Raw genomic sequence first — 22,413 nt, 5'->3', positions numbered from 1 at the left:
GGGTCCACGGTCGGTTGCGTTTTTTTTCATCTGCAAATTGTAATGCTGGTTGCAGCGTTCCATTGGCGCCGTGGCTTAGTTGGTTAAAGCGCCTGTCTAGTAATCAGGAGATCCTGAGTTCGAATCCCAGCGGCACCTTCGTGTACGTGGCCTTTCGCCGTTTTGCAACAAACTCACTCTTGCTGTGAGACGCCGCAACTTGACCCACACCCAGTTCGACAGCAGGAAAAGAAGACCAGAGGCGCATTTTGGCTCTGCCGGCCATGAAGCACCGATGAAAATAGGTGAATTTTGCTGGTGGCGACTTCTGCAATTGTCAATCGCGTGTGAGGAATTGGTTAAAGTGAAGCGAAATTGAACCACATCTCAAACAGTGGAGTTCAGATTTGAAGATAAGCTACGCCCGAACAGGGACTTGAACCCTGGACCCTCAGATTAAAAGTCTGATGCTCTGCCGACTGAGCTATCCGGGCTCCTGACTACTACTCGTTTCCCTCCGTTCAACTGGCCGCGCTCTCGAGGTGAGAAGCTTGGAAGAGAGTTCATTTTTTCAATTGGCTTGGGAAGTGTCATGTTATCCACGTTAAATTCAAGATGACTATTTCGCCTCACTTTCTCAATGTCTAAAATTCAAGTCGTGCTTAGAATTTCATCGATTTGGCAGCACAACGTCCTTATCAAATCATCCCCAATTTACGTGCTGCCTCTCTCGTTCCTAAATTGCGTCCAAAAGTATGTCAACGGTGGTCCAAGTCGTTCATGCAATTGTCCAGTCGGCTGATAGTCCTGAGTTCAATTCTCCGTGGTACTTGTTTCTGCATTTCACGTTGTACAATTTGAAGTAAATCACCATCTCTCTGAGGACCACCAGTTTCAGTGTCCTGCATTCTGCAGCAGAAAGTGTCCATTTGGCACATCGAGTCTGTTCCGGCCATCAAGCACGTGTCGGTTCTATCTAAACATTGACTCTTGTTCTCTCTGCACTGATCTTCAAACTATTAACGACGACTTTTGTTCATATGTACATCGTTGACAAATGATTTGCCGCAGCTTTAATCCATTTGATTTCCAAAACTGTGTTCTCTATTTCCAGCAAGCCATCCGTGAAAAGGAAATTGGATTGTCAAGTAACACTTCATTCGGCAGCATGTTCCCATTGCCCAGGAATAGGCTGAAATGGTTTCGCAGATTTAACAGTTTTAACACTGCAGATCAGTCACCTAAGTAGCCAGTTAAAAGAAGAACGTTGCTGGCGAATCTGGCCTCCATGTACTCCAAAGCAACGATAATCGTGTTTGTTGATGTCTGTCAGTGCATGAGAAATGGCGGCATGAGTAGCATCCACTTAGCTTTAGTAAAGACATAAAAGTAAAATAGAAAATGTCTTGAAAATCTCAGCATTTGCCGAGTGAGAACAAAGACATCGCTTCGAGTCAGGGTGGCATTCCGTCAGGAAGCACCATCTCGACATGGAAATATAGAAGCTAGAAGGGTCGTCCGGCCCTCCGAGACTGTTCCGCCATTCATTTTGATCATGGCTGATCATCAAATCGTGATCCCCCTGCCTCCCATACCCCTGGATCCCTTTAGCCCCAAGAGCAAAAAGTAATTTCTTCTTGAAATCAAACAAAGTTTGACTTCAATTAAATTGTGTGGTAGTGAATTCAACTCATTCAGCACCCTGTGGTTGAAGAAATGTCCCGAAACGTTGCTTCTGTTCTCTGTGCCCAGATGCTGTCAGACCTGCTGTGATTTTCCACCGTTTTTGCTTTTGTTTCAGATTGCACGGTCCACGGTCGGTTACATTTTTTTTCATCTACAAATGTAATGCTGCTTGCAGCGTTCCATTGGCGCCGTGGCTGAGTTGGTTAAAGCGCCTGTCTAGTAAACAGGAGATCCTGAGTTCGAATCTCAGCGGCACCTTCGTGTGCGTGTCGTTTCGCCGTTTTACAACAAACTCACTCTTGCTGTGAGACGCCGCAACTTGACAGTCATACAGTTCGACAGCAGGAAAAGAAGACCAGAGACGCATTTTGGCTCTGCCGGCCATTCAGCACCGATGAAAATAGGTGAATTTTGCTGGTGGCGACCTCTGCAATCGTCAATCGCGTGTGGGAAATTGGTTAAAGTGAAGCGAAATTGAACGACATCTCAAATAGTTGCGTTCAGGTTTGAAGATCAGCTACGCCCGAACAGGAACATGAACCCTGGACCCTCAGATTCAAAGTCTGATGCTCTACCGACTGAGCTATCCGGGCTCCTGACTGGCAAACATTTCCCTCCGTTCAACTGTCCGCGCTCGAGAGGAGAGAAGCTTGGAAGAGAGTTCATTTTTTCAGGTGGCTTGGGAAGTGTCATGTTATCCACGTTAAATTCAAGATGAGTATTTCGCCTCACTTTCTCAATGTCCAATATTCAAGTCGTGCTTAGAATTTCATCGATTTGGCATCACAACGTCCTTATTAAATCATCCCCACTTTACGTGCTGCCTCTCTCGTTCCTATATTGCGTCCAAAAGTAAGTCAACGGTGGTCCAGGTCGTTCATGCACTTGTCCAGTAGGCTGATCTTCCTGAGTTCAATTCTCCGTTTTACTTGTTTATGCATTTCACGTTGTACAATTTGAAGTACGTCATAGAACATAGAACAGTACAGCACAGAACAGGCCCTTCGGCCCACGATGTTGTGCCGAGCTTTATCTGAAACCAAGATCAAGCTATCCCACTCCCTATCATCCTGGTGTGCTCCATGTGCCTATCCAATAACCGCTTAAATGTTTCTAAAGTGTCTGACTCCACTATCACTGCAGGCAGTCCATTCCACACCCCAACCACTCTCTGCGTAAAGAACCTACCTCTGATATCCGTCCTGTATCTCCCACCACGAACCCTATAGTTATGCCCCCTTGTAATAGCTCCATCCACCCGAGGAAATAGTCTTTGAACGTTCACTCTATCTATCCCCTTCATCATTTTCTACACCTCTATTAAGTCTCCCCTCAGCCTCCTCCGCTCCAGAGAGAACAGCCCTAGCTCCCTCAACCTTTCCTCATATGACCTACCCTCCAAACCAGGCAGCATCCTGGTAAATCTCCTCTGCACTCTTTCCAGCGCTTCCACATCCTTCTTATAGTGAGGTGACCAGAACTGCACACAATATTCCAAATGTGGTCTCACCAAGGTCCTGTACAGTTGCAGCATAACGCCACGGCTCTTAAACTCCAACCCCCTGTTAATAAAATCTAACACACTATAGGCCTTCTTCACAGCTCTATCCACTTGACTGGCAACCTTTAGAGATCTGTGGATATGGACTCCACCATCTCTCTGAGGACCACCAGTTTCAGTGTCCTGCATTCTGCAGCAGAAAGTGTCCCTTTGGCACATCGAGTCTGTTCCGGCCATCAAGCTCGTGGCGGTTCTATCTAAACATTGACTCTTGTTCTCTCTGCACTGATCTTCAAACTATTCACGACGACTTTTGTTCAGATGTACATCGTTGACAAATGATTTGCCGCAGCTTTAATCCATTTGATTTCCAAAACTGTGTTCTCTGTTTCCAGCAAGTCATCCGTGAACAAGAAATTGGATTGTCAATGAACACTTCATTCGGCAGCATGTTCCCATTGCCCAGGAATAGGCTGAAATGGTTTCGCAGATTTAACAGTTTAAACACTGCAGATCAGTCTCCTAAGTACCCAGTTCAAAGAAGAAAGTTGCTGGCGAATCTGGCCTCCATGTACTCCCAAGCAACGATAATCGTGTTTGTTGATGTCTGTCAGTACATGAGAAATAGGGGCATGAGTAGCATCCACTTAGCTTTAGGAAAGACATAAAAGTAAAATAGAAAATGTCTTGAAAATCTCAGCATTTGCCGAGAGAGAACAAAGACAACGTTTCGAGTCAGGGTGGCATTCCGTCAGGAAGCACCATCTCGACATGGAAATATAGAAGCTAGAAGGGTCGTCCGGCCCTCCGAGACTGTTCCGCCATTCATTTTGATCATGGCTGATCATCAAATCGTGATCCCCCTGCCTCCCATACCCCTGGATCCCTTTAGCCCCAAGAGCAAAAAGTAATTTCTTCTTGAAATCAAACAAAGTTTGACTTCAATTAAATTGTGTGGTAGTGAATTCAACTCATTCAGCACCCTGTGGTTGAAGAAATGTCCCGAAACGTTGCTTCTGTTCTCTGTGCCCAGATGCTGTCAGACCTGCTGTGATTTTCCACCGTTTTTGCTTTTGTTTCAGATTGCACGGTCCACGGTCGGTTACATTTTTTTTCATCTACAAATGTAATGCTGCTTGCAGCGTTCCATTGGCGCCGTGGCTGAGTTGGTTAAAGCGCCTGTCTAGTAAACAGGAGATCCTGAGTTCGAATCTCAGCGGCACCTTCGTGTGCGTGTCGTTTCGCCGTTTTACAACAAACTCACTCTTGCTGTGAGACGCCGCAACTTGACAGTCATACAGTTCGACAGCAGGAAAAGAAGACCAGAGACGCATTTTGGCTCTGCCGGCCATTCAGCACCGATGAAAATAGGTGAATTTTGCTGGTGGCGACCTCTGCAATCGTCAATCGCGTGTGAGAAATTGGTTAAAGTGAAGCGAAATTGAACGACATCTCAAATAGTTGCGTTCAGGTTTGAAGATCAGCTACGCCCGAACAGGAACATGAACCCTGGACCCTCAGATTCAAAGTCTGATGCTCTACCGACTGAGCTATCCGGGCTCCTGACTGGCAAACATTTCCCTCCGTTCAACTGTCCGCGCTCGAGAGGAGAGAAGCTTGGAAGAGAGTTCATTTTTTCAGGTGGCTTGGGAAGTGTCATGTTATCCACGTTAAATTCAAGATGAGTATTTCGCCTCACTTTCTCAATGTCCAATATTCAAGTCGTGCTTAGAATTTCATCGATTTGGCATTACAACGTCCTTATTAAATCATCCCCACTTTACGTGCTGCCTCTCTCGTTCCTATATTGCGTCCAAAAGTAAGTCAACGGTGGTCCAGGTCGTTCATGCACTTGTCCAGTAGGCTGATCTTCCTGAGTTCAATTCTCCGTTTTACTTGTTTATGCATTTCACGTTGTACAATTTGAAGTACGTCATAGAACATAGAACAGTACAGCACAGAACAGGCCCTTCGGCCCACGATGTTGTGCCGAGCTTTATCTGAAACCAAGATCAAGCTATCCCACTCCCTATCATCCTGGTGTGCTCCATGTGCCTATCCAATAACCGCTTAAATGTTTCTAAAGTGTCTGACTCCACTATCACTGCAGGCAGTCCATTCCACACCCCAACCACTCTCTGCGTAAAGAACCTACCTCTGATATCCGTCCTGTATCTCCCACCACGAACCCTATAGTTATGCCCCCTTGTAATAGCTCCATCCACCCGAGGAAATAGTCTTTGAACGTTCACTCTATCTATCCCCTTCATCATTTTCTACACCTCTATTAAGTCTCCCCTCAGCCTCCTCCGCTCCAGAGAGAACAGCCCTAGCTCCCTCAACCTTTCCTCATATGACCTACCCTCCAAACCAGGCAGCATCCTGGTAAATCTCCTCTGCACTCTTTCCAGCGCTTCCACATCCTTCTTATAGTGAGGTGACCAGAACTGCACACAATATTCCAAATGTGGTCTCACCAAGGTCCTGTACAGTTGCAGCATAACGCCACGGCTCTTAAACTCCAACCCCCTGTTAATAAAATCTAACACACTATAGGCCTTCTTCACAGCTCTATCCACTTGACTGGCAACCTTTAGAGATCTGTGGATATGGACTCCACCATCTCTCTGAGGACCACCAGTTTCAGTGTCCTGCATTCTGCAGCAGAAAGTGTCCCTTTGGCACATCGAGTCTGTTCCGGCCATCAAGCTCGTGGCGGTTCTATCTAAACATTGACTCTTGTTCTCTCTGCACTGACCTTCAAACTATTCACGACGACTTTTGTTCATATGTACATCGTTGACAAATGATTTGCCGCAGCTTTAATCCATTTGATTTCCAAAACTGTGTTCTCTGTTTCCAGCAAGTCATCCGTGAACAAGAAATTGGATTGTCAATGAACACTTCATTCGGCAGCATGTTCCCATTGCCCAGGAATAGGCTGAAATGGTTTCGCAGATTTAACAGTTTAAACACTGCAGATCAGTCTCCTAAGTACCCAGTTCAAAGAAGAAAGTTGCTGGCGAATCTGGCCTCCATGTACTCCCAAGCAACGATAATCGTGTTTGTTGATGTCTGTCAGTACATGAGAAATAGGGGCATGAGTAGCATCCACTTAGCTTTAGTAAAGACATAAAAGTAAAATAGAAAATGTCTTGAAAATCTCAGCATTTGCCGAGAGAGAACAAAGACAACGTTTCGAGTCAGGATGACATTCCGTCAGGATGCAGAATCTCTCGACATGGAAATATAGAAGCAAGAAGGGTCGTCCGGCCCTCCGAGACTGTTCCGCCATTCATTTTGATCATGGCTGATCATCAAATCGTGATCCCCCTTCCTCCTATACCCCTGGATCCCTTTCGCCCCAAGAGCGAAAAGTAATTTCTTCTTGAAATCAAACAAAGTTTGACTTCAATTAAATTGTGTGGTAGCGAATTCAACTCATTCAGCACCCTGTGAGTGAAGAAATGTCCTGAAACGTTGCTTCTGTTCTCTGTGCCCAGATGCTGTCAGACCTGCTGTGATTTTCCACCGTTTCTGCTTTTGTTTCAGATTGCACGGTCCACGGTCGGTTGCATTGTTTTTCATCTACAAATTGTAATGCTGCTTGCAGCGTTCCATTGGCGCCGTGGCTTAGTTGGTTAAAGCGCCTGTCTAGTAAACAGGAGATCCTGAGTTCGAATCTCAGCGGCACCTTCGTGTGCGTGTCGTTTCGCCGTTTTACAACAAACTCACTCTTGCTGTGAGACGCCGCAACTTGACAGTCATACAGTTCGACAGCAGGAAAAGAAGACCAGAGACGCATTTTGGCTCTGCCGGCCATGAAGCACCGATGAAAATAGGTGCATTTTGCTGGTGGCGACTTCTGCAATTGTCAATCGCGTGTGAGGAATTGGTTAAAGTGAAGCGAAATTGAACAACATCTCAAACAGTTGCGTTCAGGTTTGAAGATCAGCTACGCCCGAACAGGGACTTGAACCCTGAACCCTCAAATTAAAAGTCTGATGCTCTACCGACTGAGCTATCCGGGCTCCTGACTGCCAGTTGTTTCCCTCCGTTCAACTGTCCGCGCTCGAGAGGAGAGAAGCTTGGAAGAGAGTTCATTTTTTCAAGTGGCTTGGGAAGTGTCATGTTATCCACGTTAAATTCAAGATGAGTATTTCGCCTCACTTTCTCAATGTCCAATATTCAAGTCGTGCTTCGAATTTCATCGATTTGGCACCACAACGTCCTTATCAAATCATCCCCACTTTACGTGCTGCCTCTCTCGTTCCTATATTGCGTCCAAAAGTAAGTCAACGGTGGTCCTGGTCGTTCATGCACTTGTCTAGTCGGCTGATATTCCTGAGTTCAATTCTCCGTGGTACTTGTTTCTGCATTTCACGTTGTACAGTTTGAAGTAAATCACCATCTCTCTGAGGACCACCAGTTTCAGTGTCCTGCATTTGTAAGGGATAATCATTAAGACAACATATATTGGAAGGAATAATTATTAGGACAAGTAGGAGATAATAATTAACATAGAAGAGATAATCACTACTTAAGAAGTTCTCATATATCATCACATATCTTATTAAGCATATACTTGTACCCTTTTTCAGTGCACAATACCTTACCAGGTCAGTACACATCGATACTCACATAAATGAACATAAAGGCTAAAAGAAGTCAAGGAAACACACAGAAGCTGAAAGTAATTTCTTAAATAAACGTGAGAAAGTCAGACAACGGGAAAAAAGACTTGGCATAGCAGGATGCCCTACAATGGTTGAACAAGCAACAACCTTGGCTGATTAGACAATAAACTTCAGATAAGAAGGCAAGATGTAACCACAATGATATCACAGCACATTCATTAGTGACCAATCAGAAAGAAGGCAGATAACGTAGGTCTAGTGAACCATGGTGGCTAACGAAAAGTGGCCTCGGGGTCTGCAACAAAAAAACCTTGACTGTAAGATAAGAATGATGAAATATGAAGCTAAATGTGGATAAAAAGGACTGTCAGAGCACTGGTTTTTTGGATTCATCTGGAAATCCCGGCTTTATTGAAATGTATTAGCTAATAAAGCCTTGCTGCCTGGAAGATCAAGACTCAGACTCTCTATTCTGATTGATGAACTCTTCTTGCCGTCCACGGGGAACCACGGCAAATCTGTCGCTTGCGAGCAGGGCAGAGTTGAGGTCGTCCGGTGACTCAACCCCGGAGGGATCGAGGGAGACGGTGGTCCGACCGGAACCGAGAAGTCCCCAGCCGGCCTTCTGTCAACAAGGTAAGCAGACTTGCATGCATGTAAATCCTTGTTGTCAGAAAGGGGTTTTCGAGGCCTGGCGCACCCGGTTCTCCACTGGTCCTGGATCTCACCTGCCCAAAAGATAACCTGCATTGGTAAAGTTAAAATTGTGTAAAATATTGAGAGACTGAGTCTGATCGGAAGGGTAAATTTTGCATGTAAAAAGCACGCTTTAGTTTTATGTACTGTATTGTCCACGAATGGGTAAAAAGTGAGACGCTACAAAAACCGAACGCTAATTGATGCAATTAGGTTAGTCGAGCGGTTTGGAGCGGGCTTCCAGGTTACGACTTGCCCAAGGAGAGTAAGTGTAGGCAAGCCTGCCAGTCCAAACCTACCCAGGACCTCGGAGAGAGAGACGTCAGCCGAGAGGAAGGAGAGATCTAGGAGAGATTGGTCTCCTACCTGATATAGTAATTAAGGACCTACGTTGATCGCCGGAAGAAGAGAGGGGATAGGTAGTGAAATAAAGTAAAGGGGCTACAAGGAGAAGCCTGAAAAGGTTGATCTGGAATAGCGGTGTAAGCAGCTGTTGGTAAATGTGGAGTGTAAAGCAGGATCACGACAGTGATGAATAACGTAGGAATATTGCAGTAATAGATTTCTTAAGTAGTGGTGTTAACACACATTTTTTTTAGAGAAGATCTAGTAAAAATAGTTGGAGGAGGTTTTAGGGAGTGGTATGAGGGTGAGAGAAATGCCCTGCTAAGAAGAATAACTGAAGTAGTTAATTTGGAGGAAGTGAATAAGGAGTGGCCATACATAAATTGGGACGAAATAATATACAAAAATTGGACGAGTGAAGCAGTAGAAGAAACATTGACAGAATTAATAGAAGAAATCAGACCAAGTAAGGCTCTGTTGGAAATCAGTGAGCAAGTGGAGGCATATTATCCACTAGCAGAAGAAAAAGGATTATCACCAGGAGAGGGAAGAACAGGGAAGCAAATACTGAGACCTCGGTTGGAAATACAGGTGTCAGTCAGGGAAGTGCAGTGGGAAGATAGCCCAAGGACAGAAAAAGGGAAAACAGTATATCGCATAAAAATAACAATAGTGCCAAATACCAACATATCAGAAAATATTAAGCCGCAAGGCAGTGCAAAGAAACAGAACATGCCACATCAAACTAAGACACCGGTGGAAATTCTGGGAGAAAAGTACCCAGCCCTGAAAGGAGACATAGCCCATATCTCCCAAAAATGGACCAAATGAACAAGTAAATTAAACACACAGTGGCCAGAGGGAGGCACCTGGTGTACAGAAAGATGTGAGGATCAGAAAGGACTGGTAAAGAACTATAAACTAAGGGATAAATCACAAAAGAGAAATCAGAAAAGAAGAAAAGAATTGGAGATACTAACATTATTTGAAAAGGAAGGAAAAGAGAAAAAGTGCATATGGAAAATGCAAATGCCAGTTCAGATTCAGGAAAAGGAAAAATTGAAAGACCCAAATATAGCCCCGCCCCCTTATAAGGAAAACCAAGATTTTGCTGGGCTGTATCCAGTAATAAAGGGGACAGTGAATTTTGAGGGGGAATATGAAGAAAGGGACATGACCCGCGAACAATGGGCAAAGCAGAAGGTGGAAAGAAAGGTAAAAAGGGAAGAAGAAGGTGCTAAAGTGGAAGGAGAACTGGATAACATACGCCGTATGAGGCAAGAGTTAGAGGAAGAGTTGGTTCGGGTAAGGGTGTTAAAATGGGCAAATAGAAAAATGGAGGAAGAACAGAGTAAAAAAGGTGAGGAGGCAGTGGACAGTGAGGCAAGGTGTGAAGAGAAGGAGGGTAAGGAAGAATGGGATGAAAAATGTAAATATAGCAAGGGAAGTGCAGGAGGAAAAGGACAGGGACAGGGAAAAGCACCCTATTAGAACCAGAGGGGACAAAACCAAGGATATAATCAAGGCCCCAGGCAGGGAGGACCACCTGGCCCTCCAGGGGTATGCTGGGGATGTGGGGAAACAGGACACATAAAAAGGAATTGTTCCCAAAACAGCTATAGACAAGGAGGTCAACAACAAATGAGTCAGCAAATGATGCAAGTGCCAACCAGTGACTGCCCAATGAGTCAGGGGCCAGTAAATCACCAGAGTTTCCTATAGGGAGGCCCAGAGAACCCCGAAATGGTAGGCCAGTATGTACAAATAACGGACACAGCAAATCAAGAACCTGTAATCAATGTTAGAATAGGGGGGGTTGAGATCCCCATGATGATAGATACAGGAGCTACTTGTACGTGCATACAAGAAAAATATGCAGGACACCTACCATTGTCAGGTCAGTTTGTAAAAACTATGGGGTTCTCGGGGAAAGCAGTATTGACTCAAATGACGATGCCGGTGCCTATCACCGGTGGAAACAAAACCACTCATGTGCCTGTGTTAGTGTGCAATAAAACACCACTGAATTTGTTAGGCCGGGATGCAATCTTAGGGTGAGGGTTAAAATTAGAGTGTGCAACTCAAGGAATTAATCTGACGGGCATGTACGTAATTAGGGTAAGGGGAGAAGAGTGGGCCAATGTATATTGGCTAGGGGACATAGAAGAACAAATTAAAAAGCAGGTATGGGAAATTTGGGGGACATTTGTAGAGGCACAGATTCCAGACGCCGAATGGCCAAAAACTGAACTACATAGCACAATGATTTTTGATAAAATGCAACAGTCAGAGATACAGGAGAAGTGGAATAAAGAGGCAGGACAAGAACAGGAAATAAATTCAGACAGCATTTTAATCGGACCAGAGGGAGCAGCCCTCACAATTAGAAAGAATGAATGGGTCAGAAAATGGTTCTCAGTGCCTGAGACAGAACCACATGTTACGCTAAAGGTGAATCCTGATTACAGACCAAAGGATTTGGGACTTATGACGTTTAGGGCACAGGAACTGGAATTTATTAAAGCAAACAATGAGAATATTTGGATGTCGACTGACGGACAAATGATGAAAATATCTGTTAATGCAAGGATGACTGGAAGACCAAAAGAGGTAAAAATAGAGTTAAAAGATAAAGAAGTAGAGCAAGAATGGAGAGCAAAGTTAGAAAAAGATTTAGATTCTCTCCCTGAGGAATTGTGGTCAAAGAACGACAGAGATGTAGGCAAAGTTAAAACAGCTACCCCAGTCGAAGTAAAATTGAAGCCAGGATGTCAAGGACCTTATAAACCACAATATCCAATCAAGGCAGAAGCAGTAAAAGGCATAAGAGAAACAATCAGAGGATTAGTAGACGCAGGGGTGTTAAAAGAAACCCGAAGTAAATGTAACACACCCTTATTACCAGTTAAAAAGGCAGATGGGGAAAAGTGGAGGTTAGTACACGACCTGAGAGCAGTTAATGAAGTAGTTGAAAATATGCCAGTAGAAGTCCCTAACCCCTACACCTTATTGACTAACATACCGTCTGAAAGCAGATGGTTTACAGTAATAGACTTATGCTCAGCATTTTTCAGTGTGCCCTTGGCACAAGCGAGTCAGTACTTTTTTGCTTTCAAGTATGAGGGAAAACAATACACATACAATAGAATGCCACAAGGATTCAAACACTCCCCACATGTATTCAACCAAGTGTTGAGAGCAGATTTGGCAGGGATACAACTAGAAGGAACACTGATACAATATGTGGATGACTTGTTGTTGTGTACAGAAACAAAGGAACAGTGTAGGGAAGAAAGTTTAAAACTGCTGGGAAAGCTGGCGAAAGAAGGACATAAAGTGTCAAGAAAGAAATTACAGTTCTGTCAAAGAAAAGTAGAATACCTTGGAAGGGAAATAACTGTTGGACAAAAAAGAATAGCTCACCAGCAGATAGAAGCAGTATTGAAAATCCCAAAACCACAGACAGTGAGACAGATGATGACATTCTTAGGAATGACAGGATTTAGTTCAGAATGGATAGAAAACTATGCAGAAAAAACACAAGCGTTAAGGAAAATAATGAAAGAGGCCGGATGTGAGGAGTTAAAAGCGATCTTGATATGGGACAGGGAGGCCTCAGAGGCATTTGATAACATGAAACAAGAGATGGTGCAAGCACCAGCACTGATGCTGCCTTCGTATGATAAACCCTTTGACCTTTTTGTTAGCAACAGGGAAACAGGATTCGCAACTGCTGTGTTAATGCAGGACAGGTGTAAAGGAAGAAAGAAACAAGCAATAGCTTATTATAGCACCAAGTTAGACGATGTGGCCCTGGGGTACCCTCCATGTTATCAGGGTTTGGCAGCTGCTTGGTGGGCTTACGAAAAAGCAGCTACCATCACAATGGGATATTTAATAAACATACATGTACACCACAAAGTAGCTGAATTGATTGAGCAAGGAAAATTTGTGCTGACACCTGCTAGGATCCATCATTATCGAATGCTAACCACATTTCCAGATATCACAATAATAAAGTGCAACAGAGTAAATCCAGCTGATTACATGCCATTACCTCATGAAGGAGAAGAACATGAATGCTTAAGAGAAGCAAAAACATTTATGAAACTGAGAGAAGACTTAAGAGCAGAGGGACTAGTGACAGAAGAGAAGAGGACACTGTATGTAGATGGCTCATGTTACAGGGATCACTTGGGAAACCACGCAGGCTATGCCATAGTTGAACAAAGACCAGGAGGACTTGAAGTTATAGAAGCAGAAAAATGTGAACAGCCCTGTTCGGCCCAACTAGCAGAACTTAAGGCACTAACCAGAGCATGTGAATTAGCAAAAGGGGAGGCAGTAGAAGTGTATACAGATTCGGCTTATGCACATGGAGTGTGTCATCTGTTTGGATCAATCTGGAAACAGAGAGGCTTTATGAAAAGTAGTGGGGAACCAATACAGCATGAAAGTCAAATAAAAGCCTTAATACAAGCTATGATGGGCCCAAAAGAATTGGCCATAATATTTGGAATTGGCTTGATAATGTATTCGGACAATGGGGAGCATGGTTTGCAAAGGCAGGGGTTATAATAGTAGTAGTAATGATCGTAATTGGACTAATCTTTTGTTGTTTACTGCCTGCTTTGAGATCTTTTATTACCAGACTAATGATGCGACAAATGGTAGTGCGAATAGAGAATGAACAAATCCCCGAACAAGAAGTCCAGGAATGGGGTCAAGTTGAATTACCCCCACCGAATAGACTCATGATAACTTTGATTGAGACTGACGCTCCTTGTTTTGCAATGTAGCACTAAAGACTGCAAAAGAGGGGAAGATCTGTTTCAATGCGTTAAAAGAAGATGGAAATTTGATTTGTATACCAGTGATCAGTATTTTCCTTCCTCAGGAACAAGGACTGTTGACACAAACTCTACCGCTCAAGTTCATGGTTCACCGAATTCGACCCAGGAAACTGAGCTATCAACTGAACTGACAAAACAAGAGAAAACACTGAAATTGAAGCTGAAAGACTGTATAAACTAAATAGTAGTAGCGGCGACTAAGCGCGGGAAAAGAATTGTGTAAACTGTGATAAATTGTACTCTCCCTCCTTGTGATAGCATGGGAAAAGTAGGGGTAGGATGGATGGGGATAATACTAGTACTTAGTATGGGGGGTGGCAAGAGTAAAAATGAACAGGAAGAAGACAGATCGCATATAAATACTTACCTATATATGTCATATATGTATGCAGAAAGATTGAACATAAGCAAATGTTAGGTCTGCACTCATGTCCCAAGCCATTCCCAAGAAGGCCTACCACTCCAGTCTCTCCCCTTTCAGATTTCAGAAACTATAGAATGGATATTGAGACAAAATAAGACAGGGGAAGGAGGAAACATGACAATGTGGGAGTCAGCTGGGTATAGAATGACCAGGTTTGCTACATGGTACCAACCAACCTACGACCATTCCCAGTTCCCACCTGTACCGACGGTCCTAAAATCAAATGGACCAGGATCCTTCTGTTTAAAGAAAAATGTGGATGGAGCAAGAGTTGGAGAAAGTAAATGTCAGCAAACTGTAGAATGGCAACCACCTGTGAAAGATTTAAGTACAGCTGGTATGTTCAAAATAGACTGGACTGAAATATGCAACATCACATCAAGCAACGTGTGGGAAGGAAAAGCTGTACAAACTTGGATGACGCTGGCTGAGAACTTCACGGCCTACAATGGAACTTACTTTATATGCGGTACAAAGGCATATCCCTGGCTTCCTGCGAACTGGACAGGCTCCTGTTATCTGGGATATGTAGTGCCCTATATGCACCACATGCCTTCCCTACGAAGCTACCCTTCGCGAGCAAAACGAACAATCAGTAAGACTGACTAGTTCTTTATGATGGCCTTTCCATTACATGGGACAGGAAGAACGGCAAACGAGTTAATTCTGATGGCCACAGCCCTGGAACAACTGGCTAATATCACTGCAGCTGAAGCTCGAAAAACAGGGCAAGCCTTGACAGAAGTATCAGCAGAACTGATGGCAGTCCGCACAGTAGCCCTGCAAAATAGACTGGCTTTGGACTATCTATTGGCCTCGCAGGGAGGAACATGTGCCATAATTTAACAAGAATGCTGTACTTACATACCAGATAAATCTGAGAATATAACTAACCTTGCAAAGCATATCAAGGCACAAGCAGACCAACTCCAAAAGATAGGTCACGAATTCCATGATTATAACCCACCTGGATGGTTAGGATGGGTAGGAAATGGGATGTTTGATTGGATTTTTAAATCATTTATGTTACTGTTGCTTATAATAGTAGGGATAGCGTTAGCAGGATGCTTATGTCGATGTGTAATTAACAGGGCAATGGACAGCATGTACCATTATCAATAGTTTGAAAATAAGAGGAGATAATATGACCCTAGATACCATACGCATAGAGGGAAATACTTAAATGATCAAGCAAAATCAAGGAGGGAGAGATGTGTTAGTCTAAAGTGTATGAAATGTATTAATGCAAAAATGTATTTTAATGAACTATCAGGGAAAGGAAATCTGGAGGAGCAGTTCGCAATTAGGCTATTAATAAACAAAAAGGGATATTGATCCTACACTTAAGCTCCTCCACATTTCGTGAAACCAAACATAACTAAGACATATATTGGGAAAATATATCAAGAAATAGTTTAGTGAGACAATGATGTCTCAAAGAGGGGATATGTAAGGGATAATCATTAAGACAACATATATTGGAAGGAATAATTATTAGGACAAGTAGGAGATAATAATTAACATAGAAGAGATAATCACTACTTAAGAAGTTCTCATATATCATCACATATCTTATTAAGCATATACTTGTACCCTTTTTAAGTGCACAATACCTTACCAGGTCAGTACACATGGATACTCACATAAATGAACATAAAGGTTAAAAGAAGTCAAGGAAACACACAGAAGCTGAAAGTAATTTCTTAAATAAACGTGAGAAAGTCAGACAACGGGAAAAAAGACTTGGCATAGCAGGATGCCCTACAATGGTTGAACAAGCAACAACCTTGGCTGATTAGACAATAAACTTCAGATAAGGAGGCAAGATGTAACCACAATGATATCACAGCACATTCATTAGTGACCAATCAGAAAGAAGGCAGATAACGTAGGTCCAGTAAACTATGGTGGCTAACGAAAAGTGGCCTTGGGGTCTGCAACAAAAAAACCTTGACTGTAAGATAAGAATGATGAAATATGAAGCTAAATGTGGATAAAAAGGACTGTCAGAGCACTGGTTTTTTGGATTCATCTGGAAATCCCGGCTTTATTGAAATGTATTAGCTAATAAAGCCTTGCTGCCTGGAAGATCAAGAATCAGACTCTCTATTCTGATTGATGAACTCTTCTTGCCGTCCACGGGGAACCGCGGCACATTCTGCAGGATCAAGTGTCCATTTGGCACATCGAGTCTGTTCGGACCATCAAGCACATGTCGGTTCTATCTAAACATTGACTCATTTTCTCGCTGCACAGATCTTCAAACTATTAACGACGACTTTTGTTCATATGTACATCGTTGACAAATGATTTGCCGCAGCTTTAATCAAATTGATTTCCAAAACTGTGTTCTCTATTTCCAGCAAGCCATCCGTGAAAAGGAAATTGGATTGTCAATGAACACTTCATTCGGCAGCATGTTCCCATTGCCCAGGAATAGGCTGAAATGGTTTCGCAGAATTAACAGTTTTAACACTGCAGATCAGTCACCTAAGTAGCCAGTTAAAAGAAGAAAGTTGCTGGCGAATCTGGCCTCCTTGTACTCCAAAGCAACGATAATCGTGTTTGTTGATGTCTGTCAGTGCATGAGAAATAGGGGCATGAGTAGCATCCACTTAGCTTTAGTAAAGACATAAAAGTAAAATAGAAAATGTCTTGAGAATCTCAGCATTTGCCGAGTGAAAACAAAGACATGGCTTCGAGTCAGGGGGGCATTCCGTCAGGAAGCACCATCTCGACATGGAAATATAGAAGCTTGAAGGGTCGTCCGGCCCTCCGAGACTGTTCCGCCTTTCATTTTGATCATGGCTGATCATCAAATCGTGATTCCCCTTCCTCCCATACCCCTGGATCCCTTTAGCCCCAAGAGCAAAAAGTAATTTCTTCTTGAAATCAAACAAAGTTTGACTTCAATTAAATTGTGTGGCAGTGAATTCAACTCATTCAGCACCCTGTGGTTGAAGAAATGTCCCGAAACGTTGCTTCTGTTCTCTGTGCCCAGATGCTGTCAGACCTGCTGTGATTTTCCAGCGTTTTTGCTTTTGTTTCAGATTGCAGGGGCCACGGTCGGTTGCATTGTTTTTCATCTACAAATTGTAATGCTGCTGGCAGCGTTCCATTGGCGCCGTGGCTTAGTTGGTTAAAGCGCCTGTCGAGTAAACAGGAGATCCTGAATTCGAATCTCAGCGGCACCTTCCTGTACGTGTCGTTTTGCCGTTTTACAACAAACTCACTCTTTCTGTGAGACGCCGCAACTTGACAGTCAAACAGTTCGACAGCAGGAAAAGAAGACCAGAGGCGCATTTTGGCTGTGCCGGCCATGAAGCACCGATGAAAATAGGTGAATTTTGCTGGTGGCGACTTCTGCAATTGTCAATCGCGTGTGAGGAATTGGTTCAAGTGAAGCGAAATTGAACCACATCTCAAACAGTTGCGTTGAGGTTTGAAGATAAGCTACGCCCGAACAGGGATTTGAACCCTGGACCCTCAGATTAAAAGTCTGATGCTCTACCGACTGAGCTATCCGGGCTCCTGACTACTACTCGTTTCCCTCCGTTCAACTGGCCGCGCTCTCGAGGAGAGAAGCTTGGAAGAGAGTTCATTTTTTCAATTGGCTTGGGAAGTGTCATGTTATCCACGTTAAATTCAAGATGACTATTTCGCCTCACTTTATCAATGTCCAAAATTCAAGTCGTGCTTAGAATTTCATCGATTTGGCACCACAACGTCCTTATCAAATCATACCCAATTTACGTGCTGCCTCTCTCGTTCCGAAATTGTGTCCAAAAGTAAGTCAACGGTGGTCCAGGTCGTTCATGCAATTGTCCAGTAGGCTGATAGTCCTGAGTTCAATTCTCCGTGGTACTTGTTTCTGCATTTCACGTTGTACAATTTGAAGTAAATCACCATCTCTCTGAGGACCACCAGTTTCAGTGTCCTGCATTCTGCAGCAGAAAGTGTCCCTTTGGCACATCGAGTCTGTTCGGGCCATCAAGCACGTGGCGGTTCTATCTAAACATTGACTCTTGTTCTCTCTGCACTGATCTTCAAACTATTCACGACGACTTTTGTTCATATGTACATCGTTGACAAATGATTTGCCGCAGCTTTAATCCATTTGATTTCCAAAACTGTGTTCTCTGTTTCCAGCAAGTCATCCGTGAACAAGAAATTGGATTGTCAATGAACACTTCATTCGGCAGCATGTTCCCATTGCCCAGGAACAGGCTGAAATGGTTTCGCAGATTTAACAGTTTTAACACTGCAGATCAGTCTCCTAAGTACCCAGTTCAAAGAAGAAAGTTGCTGGCGAATCTGGCCTCCATGTACTCCCAAGCAACGATAATCGTGTTTGTTGATATCTGTCAGTTCATGAGAAATAGGGGCATGAGTCGCATCCACTTTGCTTTAGTAATGACATAAAAGTAAAATAGAAAATGTCTTGAAAATCTCAGCATTTGCCGAGAGAGAACAAAGACAACGTTTCAAGTCAGGATGACATTCCGTCAGGATGCAGAATCTCGACATGGAAATATAGAAGCTAGAAGGGTCGTCCGGCCCTCCGAGACTGTTCCGCCATTCATTTTGATCATGGCTGATCATCAAATCGTGATCCCCCTTCCTCCCATACCCCTGGATCCCTTTCGCCCCAAGAGCGAAAAGTAATTTCTTCTTGAAATCAAACAAAGTTTGACTTCAATGAAATTGTGTGGTAGTGAATTCAACTCATTCAGCACCCTGTGGTTGAAGAAATGTCCCGAAACGTTGTTTCTGTTCTCTGTGCCCAGTTGCTGTCAGACCTGCTGTGATTTTCCACCGTTTTTGCTTTTGTTTCAGATTGCACGGTCCACGGTCCGTTACATTTTTTTTCATCTCCAAATTGTAATGCTGCTTGCAGCGTTCCATTGGCGCCGTGGCTTAGTTGGTTAAAGCGCCTGTCTCGTCAACAGGAGATCCTGAGTTCGAATCTCAGCGGCACCGTCGTGTACGTGTCGTTTCGCCATTTTACAACAAACTCACTCTTGCTGTGAGACGCCGCAACTTGACAGTCATACAGTTCGACATCAGGAAAAGAAGACCAGAGGCGCATTTTGGCTCTGCCGGCCATGAAGCACCGATGAAAATAGGAGAATTTTGCTGGTGGCGACTTCTGCAATTGTCAATCGCGTGTGAAGAATTGGTTGAAGTGAAGCGAAATGGAACCACATCTCAAACAGTTGCGTTCAGGTTTGAAGATAAGCTACGCCCGAACAGGGACTTGAACCCTGGACCCTCAGATTAAAAGTCTGATGCTCTACCGACTGAGCTATCCGGGCTCCTGACTACTACTCGTTTCCCTCCGTTCAACTGGCCGCGCTCTCGAGGAGAGAAGCTTGGAAGAGAGTTCATTTTTTCAATTGGCTTGGGAAGTGTCATGTTATCCACGTTGAATTCAAGATGAGTATTTCGCCTCACTTTCTCAATGTCCAAAATTCAAGTCGTGCTTAGAATTTCATCGATTTGGCACCACAACGTCCTTATCAAATCATCCCCAATTTACGTGCTGCCTATCTCGTTCCTAAATTGCGTCCAAAAGTAAGTCAACGGTGGTCCAGGTCGTTCATGCAATTGTCCAGTAGGCTGATAGTCCTGAGTTCAATTCTCCGTGGTACTTGTTTCTGCATTTCACGTTGTACAATTTGAAGTAAATCACCATCTCTCTGAGGACCACCAGTTTCAGTGTCCTGCATTCTGCAGCAGAAAGTGTCCCTTTGGCACATCGAGTCTGTTCCGGCCATAAAGCACGTGGCGGTTCTATCTAAACATTGACTCTTGTTCTCTCTGCACAGATCTTCAAACTATTAACGACGACTTTTGTTCATATGTACATCGTTGACAAATGATTTGCCGCAGCTTTAATCAAATTGATTTCCAAAACTGTGTTCTCTATTTCCAGCAAGCCATCCGTGAAAAGGAAATTGGATTGTCAAGTAACACTTCATTCGGCAGCATGTTGCCATTGCCCAGGAATAGGCTGAAATGGTTTCGCAGATTTAACAGTTTTAACACTGCAGATCAGTCTCCTAAGTACCCAGTTCAAAGAAGAAAGTTGCTGGCGAATCTGGCCTCCATGTACTCCAAAGCAACGATAATCGTGTTTGTTGATGTCTGTCAGTGCATGAGAAATAGGGGCATGAGTAGCATCCACTTAGCTTTAGTAAAGACATAAAAGTAAAATAGAAAATGTCTTGAAAATCTCAGCATTTGCCGAGTGAGAACAAAGACATCGCTTCGAGTCAGGGTGGCATTCCGTCAGGAAGCACCATCTCGACATGGAAATTTAGAAGCTAGAAGGGTCGTCCGGCCCTCCGAGACTGTTCCGCCTTTCATTTTGATCATGGCTGATCATCAAATCGTGATTCCCCTTCCTCCCATACCCCTGGATCCCTTTAGCCCCAAGAGCAAAAAGTAATTTCTTCTTGAAATCAAACAAAGTTTGACTTCAATTAAATTGTGTGGCAGTGAATTCAACTCATTCAGCACCCTGTGGTTGAAGAAATGTCCCGAAACGTTGCTTCTGTTCTCTGTGCCCAGATGCTGTCAGACCTGCTGTGATTTTCCAGCGTTTCTGCTTTTGTTTCAGATTGCAGGGGCCACGGTCGTTTGCATTGTTTTTCATCTCCAAATTGTAATGCTGCTTGCAGCGTTCATTTGGCGCCGTGGCTTAGTTGGTTAAAGCGCCTGTCTCGTAAACAGGAGATCCTGAGTTCGAATCTCAGCGTGCACCTTCGTGTACGTGGCGTTTCGCCGTTTTACAACAAACTCACTCTTGCTGTGAGACGCCGCAACTTTACAGTCATACAGTTCTACAGCAGGAAAAGAAGACCAGAGGCGCATTTTTGCTCTGCCGGCCATGAAGCACCGATGAAAATAGGTGAATTTTGCTGGTGGCGACTTCTGCAATTGTCAATCGCGTGTGAGGAATTGGTTAAAGTGAAGCGAATTTGAACAACATCTCAAATAGTTGCGCTCTGGCTGGAAGGAAAGCTACGCACGAACATGCACTGGACCCTGGACCCTCAGATTAAAAGTCAGATGCTCTACCGACTGAGCTATCCGGGCTCCTGGGTGCCAATCTTTTCCCTCCGTTGAATTAACCGCGCTCGAGAGGAGAGAAGATTGGAAGAGAGTTCATTTTTTAATGTGGCTGGGTAAGTGTCATGTTATCCACGTTAAATTCAAGATGAGTATTTCGCCTCACTTTCTAAATGTCCAAAAGTCAAGTCGTGCTTAGAATTTCATCGATTTGGCACCACAACGACCTCATCAAATCATCCCCACTTTACGTGCTGCCTCTCTCGTTCCTATATTGCGTCCAAAAATAAGTCAACGGTGGTTCAGTTCGTTCAAGCACTTGTTTGGTAGGCTGATATTCCTGAGTTAAAATCTCCGTGCCCCCTCGTAATTAGTAGTGCCCGCTGCCAATTAGGAGTGGCCCCTGTCAAATAGGAATCCCCCATGTCAATCGGAGTACACCCTGTCAATTGGAGTGCCCCGTGTCGATTGGAGTGCCCCCTGTCAATTGCAGTGCCCCCTGTCAATTGGAGTGCCTCCTGTCTCTTAGTGTGTCCCCTGTCTATTGGAGTGCCCCCTGTCAATGAGGAGTGATCCCTGTCAATGAGGAGTGCTCCCGATCAATGAGGTGTGCCCCCTGTCAATGAGGTGTGCCCCCTGTCAATGAAGTGTGCCGCCTGTCAATTAGGAGTTCCCCCTGTCAATTAGGTCTGCCCTCTGACAATTAGGATTGCGCCTTGTCAATTAGGAGTGGCCCCTATCAATTTGGAGTGACCACTGTCAATTAAGAGAGCCCCCTGTCAATGAGGACTTCACCCTGTCAATGATTGCCCCACCGTCAATGAGATGTGCCACCCTGTGAATGAATAGTTCTACCCCGCCCGTCTATGACGATTGCCCCCACGTCAATGTGGAGTGCCCCCCCGTCAATGAGGAGTGCCCCACGGTCAATGAGGAGTGCCCCCTGTCAATGAGGATTGCCACATGTGAATGAGAAGTGCCCCCTTTCAATGAGGACAGCCCCCTGTCAATGAGGAGTTCCCCGTGTCAATAAGGAGTGCCCCCCCTCCCCCGTCAATGAGGAGTGCCCTATGTCAATGAGGAGTTCCCCCTGTCAATGGGGAGTGCCGCCTGTCAATGAGTAGTGCCCCCTGTCAAGGAGGAGTGCCCCATGTCAATGAGGAGTTCGCCCTGCCAATGAGGAGTGCCGCCTGTCAATTTGGTGTGCTCCCTGTCAAA

At 44.3% G+C, this 22,413-nt stretch overlaps 13 non-coding genes across 13 annotated transcripts; 7 read left to right on the top strand and 6 right to left on the bottom strand.

Annotated features, from left to right (window-relative positions):
• The first annotated feature begins 64 nt into the window (after nt 1-64).
• Nucleotides 65-138, top strand: trnat-agu (transfer RNA threonine (anticodon AGU)). Its single transcript has one exon. It is a non-coding gene; the product is annotated as a tRNA-Thr (tRNA).
• A 262-nt stretch (nt 139-400) lies between these two features.
• trnak-uuu (transfer RNA lysine (anticodon UUU)) lies at nt 401-473 on the bottom strand. The gene has a single exon. It is a non-coding gene; the product is annotated as a tRNA-Lys (tRNA).
• A 1,376-nt stretch (nt 474-1,849) lies between these two features.
• trnat-agu (transfer RNA threonine (anticodon AGU)) lies at nt 1,850-1,923 on the top strand. The gene has a single exon. It is a non-coding gene; the product is annotated as a tRNA-Thr (tRNA).
• Nucleotides 1,924-2,185: 262 nt separating this feature from the next.
• On the bottom strand, nt 2,186-2,258 carry trnaq-uug (transfer RNA glutamine (anticodon UUG)). Its single transcript has one exon. It is a non-coding gene; the product is annotated as a tRNA-Gln (tRNA).
• Nucleotides 2,259-4,317: 2,059 nt separating this feature from the next.
• trnat-agu (transfer RNA threonine (anticodon AGU)) lies at nt 4,318-4,391 on the top strand. Its single transcript has one exon. It is a non-coding gene; the product is annotated as a tRNA-Thr (tRNA).
• A 262-nt stretch (nt 4,392-4,653) lies between these two features.
• On the bottom strand, nt 4,654-4,726 carry trnaq-uug (transfer RNA glutamine (anticodon UUG)). The gene has a single exon. It is a non-coding gene; the product is annotated as a tRNA-Gln (tRNA).
• A 2,062-nt stretch (nt 4,727-6,788) lies between these two features.
• Nucleotides 6,789-6,862, top strand: trnat-agu (transfer RNA threonine (anticodon AGU)). The gene has a single exon. It is a non-coding gene; the product is annotated as a tRNA-Thr (tRNA).
• Nucleotides 6,863-7,124: 262 nt separating this feature from the next.
• On the bottom strand, nt 7,125-7,197 carry trnak-uuu (transfer RNA lysine (anticodon UUU)). Its single transcript has one exon. It is a non-coding gene; the product is annotated as a tRNA-Lys (tRNA).
• Nucleotides 7,198-17,241: 10,044 nt separating this feature from the next.
• trnat-agu (transfer RNA threonine (anticodon AGU)) lies at nt 17,242-17,315 on the top strand. The gene has a single exon. It is a non-coding gene; the product is annotated as a tRNA-Thr (tRNA).
• Nucleotides 17,316-17,577: 262 nt separating this feature from the next.
• On the bottom strand, nt 17,578-17,650 carry trnak-uuu (transfer RNA lysine (anticodon UUU)). Its single transcript has one exon. It is a non-coding gene; the product is annotated as a tRNA-Lys (tRNA).
• A 1,377-nt stretch (nt 17,651-19,027) lies between these two features.
• On the top strand, nt 19,028-19,101 carry trnat-cgu (transfer RNA threonine (anticodon CGU)). The gene has a single exon. It is a non-coding gene; the product is annotated as a tRNA-Thr (tRNA).
• Nucleotides 19,102-19,363: 262 nt separating this feature from the next.
• Nucleotides 19,364-19,436, bottom strand: trnak-uuu (transfer RNA lysine (anticodon UUU)). The gene has a single exon. It is a non-coding gene; the product is annotated as a tRNA-Lys (tRNA).
• A 1,377-nt stretch (nt 19,437-20,813) lies between these two features.
• On the top strand, nt 20,814-20,888 carry trnat-cgu (transfer RNA threonine (anticodon CGU)). The gene has a single exon. It is a non-coding gene; the product is annotated as a tRNA-Thr (tRNA).
• Nucleotides 20,889-22,413: the final 1,525 nt, after the last annotated feature.

The sequence above is a fragment of the Mustelus asterias genome, chromosome 16, assembly GCF_964213995.1.
Source record: "Mustelus asterias chromosome 16, sMusAst1.hap1.1, whole genome shotgun sequence".
Lineage (NCBI taxonomy): Eukaryota > Metazoa > Chordata > Chondrichthyes > Carcharhiniformes > Triakidae > Mustelus > Mustelus asterias.
Note: the sequence above shows the minus strand (reverse complement) of the source record. Positions and strands in the feature narration are given on the sequence as shown.